Below are 10,000 nucleotides of genomic sequence, written 5' to 3'. Positions count from 1 at the left end.
CTCGACGACTCGCGCTCATGTTAGACTCCTTGGTCCGTGTTTCAAGACGGGTCGGGAGGGTGGCCGACGTGGCCACGGACCCCGAGCGCGTCGACGGCGCGCCACCGAAGCGGCAGCCCGCCGAACACCGGCACTGCGTACAGTGCAGGCGAACGACAAGCCAGCCGAACGGCGACGGCCGCACACAGAGAGCGCGCGGCATCCTTTCCTCGATCCGCCGCCGGGCCGCACCGCCCGCGCGCTGTAACACCCCCGCCGGAGCGGAGGCCACCTTCGCGCGGGGACTTAGACCGACGGCAAACCGGTCGTGACCCGCGCCGGTCGCTAGTGCCCTGAGACGGTGCGCGAGCCGACTCGGCAGCGGCGCCTTAAGCGTCCGCGAACCGAGACGGCGCGCCCCCGCACCCAACTGAAAGCGAGCCGGCGACCTGACGGGCCCTCCCGTTTGCCTCTCAACGGTTTCACGTACTCTTGAACTCTCTCTTCAAAGTGCTTTTCAACTTTCCCTCACGGTACTTGTCCGCTATCGGTCTCGCGACCGTATTTAGTCTTAGGTGGAGTTTACCACCCGCTTTGGGCTGCATTCCCAAACAACCCGACTCCGAGAAGACCCGAAGCGGCCAAGGCAAGCGCCCCTATGGGCCTAACACCCGCCGTGGGACGAGGCCTCGATCAGAAGGACACCGGCGCTCGCCGTCAGCCGCACTGGGACTTCCGTACGTCACAACTCGGCGCGCTCGAAAAGCGCGCAGATTCGAAGCTGGACTCTTCCCGGTTCACTCGCCGTTACTCAGGGAATCCCTGTTGGTTTCTTTTCCTCCGCTTAATAATATGCTTAAATTCAGCGGGTGCTCTCGCCTGAACTCAGGTCGTATGTGTCAAGCGGGCCGCTTCTTACACGGCCCGCTGGCATCGCAAGTCGTCGCCGCCGGCGCCGACCGAGCGCGTACCGTCGCCGCCTTGGCCCACGGTCGGTCTTGATCTCGTGACCGGACCGACCGACCTGGACCCGCCCCTCGAACGTAGTTGAACACGTCGAGGGGCCGGCGGTGTACGGGACACGCGGTCGCGCCGAGAAAGCTCGGCGACCGCTTCAACTTGGGGCGACGCCCGGCCGTCTTCGCAGAGGCCAGGCGACGGCCCTCGGGTGAGGACGAACGCGACCCTGAGGCAGACGCGGTCCCGGGATTGACCCGAGACCGCAATTCGCGTTCAGAAGGTCGACGTTCAATGTGTTCTGCAATTCACATTACTTCTCGCACTTGGCTGCGTCCTTCATCGACTCGCGAGCCGAGTGATCCACCGTTAAGAGTCGTCCTCGACGTTTCGCCCGGCGCCGAAGCGCGCGGACGTCACACTGTGGGATCGACCACAAAACCACCACCGACAACAACTGCACAAAAACACCAACAAACGGCGCCGAGCGACCGCCGGGCTGGGCCGGCGGCACATCGAGCGCGGTGCCCAGAAGCCACCATCGCACTCGGCTGCCTTGCTATGCCAACGTGTTACGCGTGTCGCACGGGGCGGAACCCCGATTGACGGCCGCCCTCTCGGCGGCACCCAAAGACAATTCAGTGCGCGGTCGGCCGGGGCCTACCACCACCTTCGGTAATGATCCTTCCGCAGGTTCACCTACGGAAACCTTGTTACGACTTTTACTTCCTCTAAATGATCAAGTTTGATCGTCTTCTCGACACGCCGACGCGGCCGTTGCCAGCCGCGACGGGGCCGATCCAAGGATCTCACTAAACCATTCAATCGGTAGTAGCGACGGGCGGTGTGTACAAAGGGCAGGGACGTAATCAACGCAAGTTGATGACTTGCGCTTACTGGGAATTCCTCGTTCAAGGGAAACAATTGCAAGTCCCTATCCCAATCACGAATGAGGTTCAACGGGTTACCCGGACCTTTCGGCCTAGGTTAGACACTCGCTGCTTCACTCAGTGTAGCGCGCGTGCGGCCCCGGACATCTAAGGGCATCACAGACCTGTTATTGCTCAATCTCGTGTGGCTAAACGCCACTAGTCCCTCTAAGAAGTTAGACGCCGACCGAGAAGGTCGCGTAACTATTTAGCATGCCAGAGTCTCGTTCGTTATCGGAATTAACCAGACAAATCGCTCCACCAACTAAGAACGGCCATGCACCACCACCCACAGAATCAAGAAAGAGCTCTCAATCTGTCAATCCTACCTGTGTCCGGGCCGGGTGAGTTTCCCCGTGTTGAGTCAAATTAAGCCGCAGGCTCCACTCCTGGTGGTGCCCTTCCGTCAATTCCTTTAAGTTTCAGCTTTGCAACCATACTTCCCCCGGAACCCAAAGACTTTGGTTTCCCGGAAGCTGCCGGAAAGGTCGTCATGGTAACGCCTCCCGATCGCTAGTTGGCATCGTTTATAGTCAGAACTAGGACGGTATCTGATCGTCTTCGAACCTCTGACTTTCGCTCTTGATTAAAGAAAACATTCTTGGCGAATGCTTTCGCAGTAGTTCGTCTTCCGCCGATCCAAGAATTTCACCTCTAACGGCAGAGTACGGACGCCCCCGTCTGTCCCTCTTAATCATTACCTCGTGCTCCGAAAACCAACAAAATAGAACCGAGGTCCTATTCCATTATTCCATGCAACACTATGCAGACGAACAGCCTGCTTTGAACACTCTAATTTTTTCAAAGTAAACTTATCGGCCACCGCCGACACTCAGTCAAGAGCACCGACGGAGAACCGAAGGTGAGGCGAACGCAACCAGTGACACGCCTTGCGACGGACCGGCGGCGCTCGCCCAAAATCCAACTACGAGCTTTTCAACCGCAACAACTTTAGCATACACTGTTGGAGCTGGAATTACCGCGGCTGCTGGCACCAGACTTGCCCTCCAATGGATACTCGTTAAGAGTTTTAGGATGTACTCATTCCAATTACAGGGCCTCGTTAGAGTCCTGTATTGTTATTTTTCGTCACTACCTCCCCGTGTCGGGAATGGGTAATTTGCGCGCCTGCTGCCTTCCTTGGATGTGGTAGCCGTTTCTCAGGCTCCCTCTCCGGAATCGAACCCTGATTCCCCGTTACCCGTTATCACAAAGGTAGGCACGTAGCGTACCTTCGACAGTTGATAGGGCAGACACTTGAATGATACGTCGTCGGTGCAGAGACCGTACGATCCGCGTGGTTATCCAGAGTCATCAAACGTCACAGGACGAACCCGGTCGGTTTTGATATGATAAAAGCGCGCCTCCCGAAGTCGGCGCTTAATGCATGTATTAGCTCTAGAATTACCACAGTTATCCACTTCGCTTACGAGACCAAATAAACCAAGACTGATTTAATGAGCCATTCGCAGTTTCGCTTTACGAGAACTCGTACTTGCACCTGCATGGCTTAATCTTTGAGACAAGCATATCACTACTGGCAGGATCAACCAGATAGCTGCGACAGCTGCGCTCGGCCCTTGCTGGGCCGCCCGGCGCGTGCTCGTCGCATTCGTTTAAGACCGAGGCGATCGCCTGCGGCCGTACTCAGCTTCGACAGTCGCTGGCCGCGACGTCCACGCTCTCGCCGGCAGTGCCAGGCGGAGCGATTTGCGTTTTTTCTTTGCTCGCCCTCTCTCGGGCTCGATCCATTCAGTTTCGCACAAACAAGAGCTCTGCCGGCCGCCTGCAGCGGTGCCTAAAACCCGGGCATAACAATGCGACCGTTCTGCTAGGCCGACAAGCGCTCAAGCCAGACGCTCGATCGAACGCCCCCTACATATTAGTCGAGACAACGGCTCGCTCATTAGCATCGCGTTTGTACTTTAACTTTTTTTGGCTCGGCTTCTTTCGACGCCGATGCCGGCGACGCAGCACTCTCTCGCCCGCCAGCCACCGAGAAAAGGGTGCGCTCCGACCGGCCCCGCACCGCTCTTTCTTGGCTCATTCGAAATTACTGTCTTTCGCTCTGACATCCCTTACCTAGGGTTAGGTTAGTATGCTTGCACGTTTGTACTTTAACTTTTTTTGGCTCGGCTTCTTTCGACGCCGATGCCGACGACGCAGCACTCTCTCGCCCGCCAGCCACCGAGAAAAGGGTGCGTTCCGACCGGCCCCGCACCGCTCTTTCTTGGCTCATTCGAAATTACTGTCTTTCGCTCTGACATCCCTTACCTAGGGTTAGGTTAGTATGCTTGCACGTTTGTACTTTAACTTTTTTTGGCTCGGCTTCTTTCGACGCCGATGCCGACGACGCAGCATTCTCTTGCCCGCCAGCCACCGAGAAAAGGGTGCGCTCCGACCGGCCCCGCACCGCTCTTTCTTGGCTCATTCGAAATTACTGTCTTTCGCTCTGACATCCCTTACCTAGGGTTAGGTTAGTATGCTTGCACGTTTGTACTTTAACTTTTTTTGGCTCGGCTTCTTTCGACGCCGATGCCGGCGACGCAGCACTCTCTCGCCCGCCAGCCACCGAGAAAAGGGTGCGCTCCGACCGGCCCCGCACCGCTCTTTCTTGGCTCATTCGAAATTACTGTCTTTCGCTCTGACATGCCTTACCTAGGGTTAGGTTAGTATGCTTGCACGTTTGTACTTTAACTTTTTTCGGCTCGGCTTCTTTCGACGCCGATGCCGGCGACGCAGCACTCTCTCGCCCGCCAGCCACCGAGAAAAGGGTGCGCTCCGACCGGCCCAGCACCGCTCTTTCTTGGCTCATTCGAAATTACTGTCTTTCGCTCTGACATCCCTTACCTAGGGTTAGGTTAGTATGCTTGCACGTTTGTACTTTAACTTTTTTTGGCTCGGCTTCTTTCGACGCCGATGCCGGCGACGCAGCACTCTCTCGCCCGCCAGCCACCGAGAAAAGGGTGCGCTCCGACCGGCCCCGCACCGCTCTTTCTTGGCTCATTCGAAATTACTGTCTTTCGCTCTGACATCCCTTACCTAGGGTTAGGTTAGTATGCTTGCACGTTTGTACTTTAACTTTTTTTGGCTCGGCTTCTTTCGACGCCGATGCCGACGACGCAGCACTCTCTCGCCCGCCAGCCACCGAGAAAAGGGTGCGCTCCGACCGGCCCCGCACCGCTCTTTCTTGGCTCATTCGAAATTACTGTCTTTCGCTCTGACATCCCTTACCTAGGGTTAGGTTAGTATGCTTGCACGTTTGTACTTTAACTTTTTTTGGCTCGGCTTCTTTCGAGGCCGATGCCGGCGACGCAGCACTCTCTCGCCCGCCAGCCACCGAGAAAAGGGTGCGCTCCGACCGGCCCCGCACCGCTCTTTCTTGGCTCATTCGAAATTACTGTCTTTCGCTCTGACATCCCTTACCTAGGGTTAGGTTAGTATGCTTGCACGTTTGTACTTTAACTTTTTTTGGCTCGGCTTCTTTCGACGCCGATGCCGGCGACGCAGCACTCTCTCGCCCGCCAGCCACCGAGAAAAGGGTGCGCTCCGACCGGCCCCGCACCGCTCTTTCTTGGCTCATTCGAAATTACTGTCTTTCGCTCTGACATGCCTTACCTAGGGTTAGGTTAGTATGCTTGCACGTTTGTACTTTAACTTTTTTTGGCTCGGCTTCTTTCGACGCCGATGCCGGCGACGCAGCACTCTCTCGCCCGCCAGCCACCGAGAAAAGGGTGCGCTCCGACCGGCCCCGCACCGCTCTTTCTTGGCTCATTCGAAATTACTGTCTTTCGCTCTGACATCCCTTACCTAGGGTTAGGTTAGTATGCTTGCACGTTTGTACTTTAACTTTTTTTGGCTCGGCTTCTTTCGACGCCGATGCCGGCGACGCAGCACTCTCTCGCCCGCCAGCCACCGAGAAAAGGGTGCGCTCCGACCGGCCCCGCACCGCTCTTTCTTGGCTCATTCGAAATTACTGTCTTTCGCTCTGACATCCCTTACCTAGGGTTAGGTTAGTATGCTTGCACGTTTGTACTTTAACTTTTTTTGGCTCGGCTTCTTTCGACGCCGATGCCGACGACGCAGCACTCTCTCGCCCGCCAGCCACCGAGAAAAGGGTGCGCTCCGACCGGCCCCGCACCGCTCTTTCTTGGCTCATTCGAAATTACTGTCTTTCGCTCTGACATCCCTTACCTAGGGTTAGGTTAGTATGCTTGCACGTTTGTACTTTAACTTTTTTTGGCTCGGCTTCTTTCGACGCCGATGCCGACGACGCAGCACTCTCTCGCCCGCCAGCCACCGAGAAAAGGGTGCGCTCCGACCGGCCCCGCACCGCTCTTTCTTGGCTCATTCGAAATTACTGTCTTTCGCTCTGACATCCCTTACCTAGGGTTAGGTTAGTATGCTTGCACGTTTGTACTTTATTTTTTTTTGGCTCGGCTTCTTTCGACGCCGATGCCGACGACGCAGCACTCTCTCGCCCGCCAGCCACCGAGAAAAGGGTGCGCTCCGACCGGCCCCGCACCGCTCTTTCTTGGCTCATTCGAAATTACTGTCTTTCGCTCTGACATCCCTTACCTAGGGTTAGGTTAGTATGCTTGCACGTTTGTACTTTAACTTTTTTTGGCTCGGCTTCTTTCGACGCCGATGCCGGCGACGCAGCACTCTCTCGCCCGCCAGCCACCGAGAAAAGGGTGCGCTCCGACCGGCCCCGCACCGCTCTTTCTTGGCTCATTCGAAATTACTGTCTTTCGCTCTGACATGCCTTACCTAGGGTTAGGTTAGTATGCTTGCACGTTTGTACTTTAACTTTTTTTGGCTCGGCTTCTTTCGACGCCGATGCCGGCGACGCAGCACTCTCTCGCCCGCCAGCCACCGAGAAAAGGGTGCGCTCCGACCGGCCCCGCACCGCTCTTTCTTGGCTCATTCGAAATTACTGTCTTTCGCTCTGACATCCCTTACCTAGGGTTAGGTTAGTATGCTTGCACGTTTGTACTTTAACTTTTTTTGGCTCGGCTTCTTTCGACGCCGATGCCGGCGACGCAGCACTCTCTCGCCCGCCAGCCACCGAGAAAAGGGTGCGCTCCGACCGGCCCCGCACCGCTCTTTCTTGGCTCATTCGAAATTACTGTCTTTCGCTCTGACATCCCTTACCTAGGGTTAGGTTAGTATGCTTGCACGTTTGTACTTTAACTTTTTTTGGCTCGGCTTCTTTCGACGCCGATGCCGACGACGCAGCACTCTCTCGCCCGCCAGCCACCGAGAAAAGGGTGCGCTCCGACCGGCCCCGCACCGCTCTTTCTTGGCTCATTCGAAATTACTGTCTTTCGCTCTGACATCCCTTACCTAGGGTTAGGTTAGTATGCTTGCACGTTTGTACTTTAACTTTTTTTGGCTCGGCTTCTTTCGACGCCGATGCCGGCGACGCAGCACTCTCTCGCCCGCCAGCCACCGAGAAAAGGGTGCGCTCCGACCGGCCCCGCACCGCTCTTTCTTGGCTCATTCGAAATTACTGTCTTTCGCTCTGACATGCCTTACCTAGGGTTAGGTTAGTATGCTTGCACGTTTGTACTTTAACTTTTTTCGGCTCGGCTTCTTTCGACGCCGATGCCGACGACGCAGCACTCTCTCGCCCGCCAGCCACCGAGAAAAGGGTGCGCTCCGACCGGCCCCGCACCGCTCTTTCTTGGCTCATTCGAAATTACTGTCTTTCGCTCTGACATGCCTTACCTAGGGTTAGGTTAGTATGCTTGCACGTTTGTACTTTAACTTTTTTCGGCTCGGCTTCTTTCGACGCCGATGCCGACGACGCAGCACTCTCTCGCCCGCCAGCCACCGAGAAAAGGGTGCGCTCCGACCGGCCCCGCACCGCTCTTTCTTGGCTCATTCGAAATTACTGTCTTTCGCTCTGACATGCCTTACCTAGGGTTAGGTTAGTATGCTTGCACGTTTGTACTTTAACTTTTTTTGGCTCGGCTTCTTTCGACGCCGATGCCGGCGACGCAGCACTCTCTCGCCCGCCAGCCACCGAGAAAAGGGTGCGCTCCGACCGGCCCCGCACCGCTCTTTCTTGGCTCATTCGAAATTACTGTCTTTCGCTCTGACATGCCTTACCTAGGGTTAGGTTAATATGCTTGCACGTTTGTACTTTAACTTTTTTCGGCTCGGCTTCTTTCGACGCCGATGCCGACGACGCAGCACTCTCTCGCCCGCCAGCCACCGAGAAAAGGGTGCGCTCCGACCGGCCCCGCACCGCTCTTTCTTGGCTCATTCGAAATTACTGTCTTTCGCTCTGACATGCCTTACCTAGGGTTAGGTTAGTATGCTTGCACGTTTGTACTTTAACTTTTTTCGGCTCGGCTTCTTTCGACGCCGATGCCGACGACGCAGCACTCTCTCGCCCGCCAGCCACCGAGAAAAGGGTGCGCTCCGACCGGCCCCGCACCGCTCTTTCTTGGCTCATTCGAAATTACTGTCTTTCGCTCTGACATGCCTTACCTAGGGTTAGGTTAGTATGCTTGCACGTTTGTACTTTAACTTTTTTTGGCTCGGCTTCTTTCGACGCCGATGCCGACGACGCAGCACTCTCTCGCCCGCCAGCCACCGAGAAAAGGGTGCGCTCCGACCGGCCCCGCACCGCTCTTTCTTGGCTCATTCGAAATTACTGTCTTTCGCTCTGACATCCCTTACCTAGGGTTAGGTTAGTATGCTTGCACGTTTGTACTTTAACTTTTTTTGGCTCGGCTTCTTTCGACGCCGATGCCGGCGACGCAGCACTCTCTCGCCCGCCAGCCACCGAGAAAAGGGTGCGCTCCGACCGGCCCCGCACCGCTCTTTCTTGGCTCATTCGAAATTACTGTCTTTCGCTCTGACATGCCTTACCTAGGGTTAGGTTAGTATGCTTGCACGTTTGTACTTTAACTTTTTTCGGCTCGGCTTCTTTCGACGCCGATGCCGACGACGCAGCACTCTCTCGCCCGCCAGCCACCGAGAAAAGGGTGCGCTCCGACCGGCCCCGCACCGCTCTTTCTTGGCTCATTCGAAATTACTGTCTTTCGCTCTGACATGCCTTACCTAGGGTTAGGTTAGTATGCTTGCACGTTTGTACTTTAACTTTTTTCGGCTCGGCTTCTTTCGACGCCGATGCCGACGACGCAGCACTCTCTCGCCCGCCAGCCACCGAGAAAAGGGTGCGCTCCGACCGGCCCCGCACCGCTCTTTCTTGGCTCATTCGAAATTACTGTCTTTCGCTCTGACATGCCTTACCTAGGGTTAGGTTAGTATGCTTGCACGTTTGTACTTTAACTTTTTTTGGCTCGGCTTCTTTCGACGCCGATGCCGGCGACGCAGCACTCTCTCGCCCGCCAGCCACCGAGAAAAGGGTGCGCTCCGACCGGCCCCGCACCGCTCTTTCTTGGCTCATTCGAAATTACTGTCTTTCGCTCTGACATGCCTTACCTAGGGTTAGGTTAGTATGCTTGCACGTTTGTACTTTAACTTTTTTCGGCTCGGCTTCTTTCGACGCCGATGCCGACGACGCAGCACTCTCTCGCCCGCCAGCCACCGAGAAAAGGGTGCGCTCCGACCGGCCCCGCACCGCTCTTTCTTGGCTCATTCGAAATTACTGTCTTTCGCTCTGACATGCCTTACCTAGGGTTAGGTTAGTATGCTTGCACGTTTGTACTTTAACTTTTTTCGGCTCGGCTTCTTTCGACGCCGATGCCGACGACGCAGCACTCTCTCGCCCGCCAGCCACCGAGAAAAGGGTGCGCTCCGACCGGCCCCGCACCGCTCTTTCTTGGCTCATTCGAAATTACTGTCTTTCGCTCTGACATGCCTTACCTAGGGTTAGGTTAGTATGCTTGCACGTTTGTACTTTAACTTTTTTCGGCTCGGCTTCTTTCGACGCCGATGCCGGCGACGCAGCACTCTCTCGCCCGCCAGCCACCGAGAAAAGGGTGCGCTCCGACCGGCCCAGCACCGCTCTTTCTTGGCTCATTCGAAATTACTGTCTTTCGCTCTGACATCCCTTACCTAGGGTTAGGTTAGTATGCTTGCACGTTTGTACTTTAACTTTTTTTGGCTCGGCTTCTTTCGACGCCGATGCCGGCGACGCAGCACTCTCTCGCCCGCCA

At 56.1% G+C, this 10,000-nt stretch overlaps 2 non-coding genes and 1 pseudogene across 2 annotated transcripts; all 3 read right to left on the bottom strand.

Annotated features, from left to right (window-relative positions):
- LOC144425363 (large subunit ribosomal RNA) overlaps nucleotides 1-872 on the bottom strand; it is a 3,695-nt pseudogene extending 2,823 nt beyond the window's left edge.
- Nucleotides 873-1,160: 288 nt separating this feature from the next.
- On the bottom strand, nucleotides 1,161-1,314 carry LOC144425411 (5.8S ribosomal RNA). Its single transcript, XR_013477503.1, has one exon. It is a non-coding gene; the product is annotated as a 5.8S ribosomal RNA (ribosomal RNA).
- A 298-nt stretch (nucleotides 1,315-1,612) lies between these two features.
- Nucleotides 1,613-3,422, bottom strand: LOC144425306 (small subunit ribosomal RNA). The gene has a single exon (XR_013477450.1). It is a non-coding gene; the product is annotated as a small subunit ribosomal RNA (ribosomal RNA).
- Nucleotides 3,423-10,000: the final 6,578 nt, after the last annotated feature.

This window comes from Styela clava, chromosome 7, assembly GCF_964204865.1.
Source record: "Styela clava chromosome 7, kaStyClav1.hap1.2, whole genome shotgun sequence".
Taxonomy (NCBI): Eukaryota; Metazoa; Chordata; class Ascidiacea; order Stolidobranchia; family Styelidae; genus Styela; species Styela clava.
This window is presented reverse-complemented; position numbering and strand designations above follow the sequence as displayed.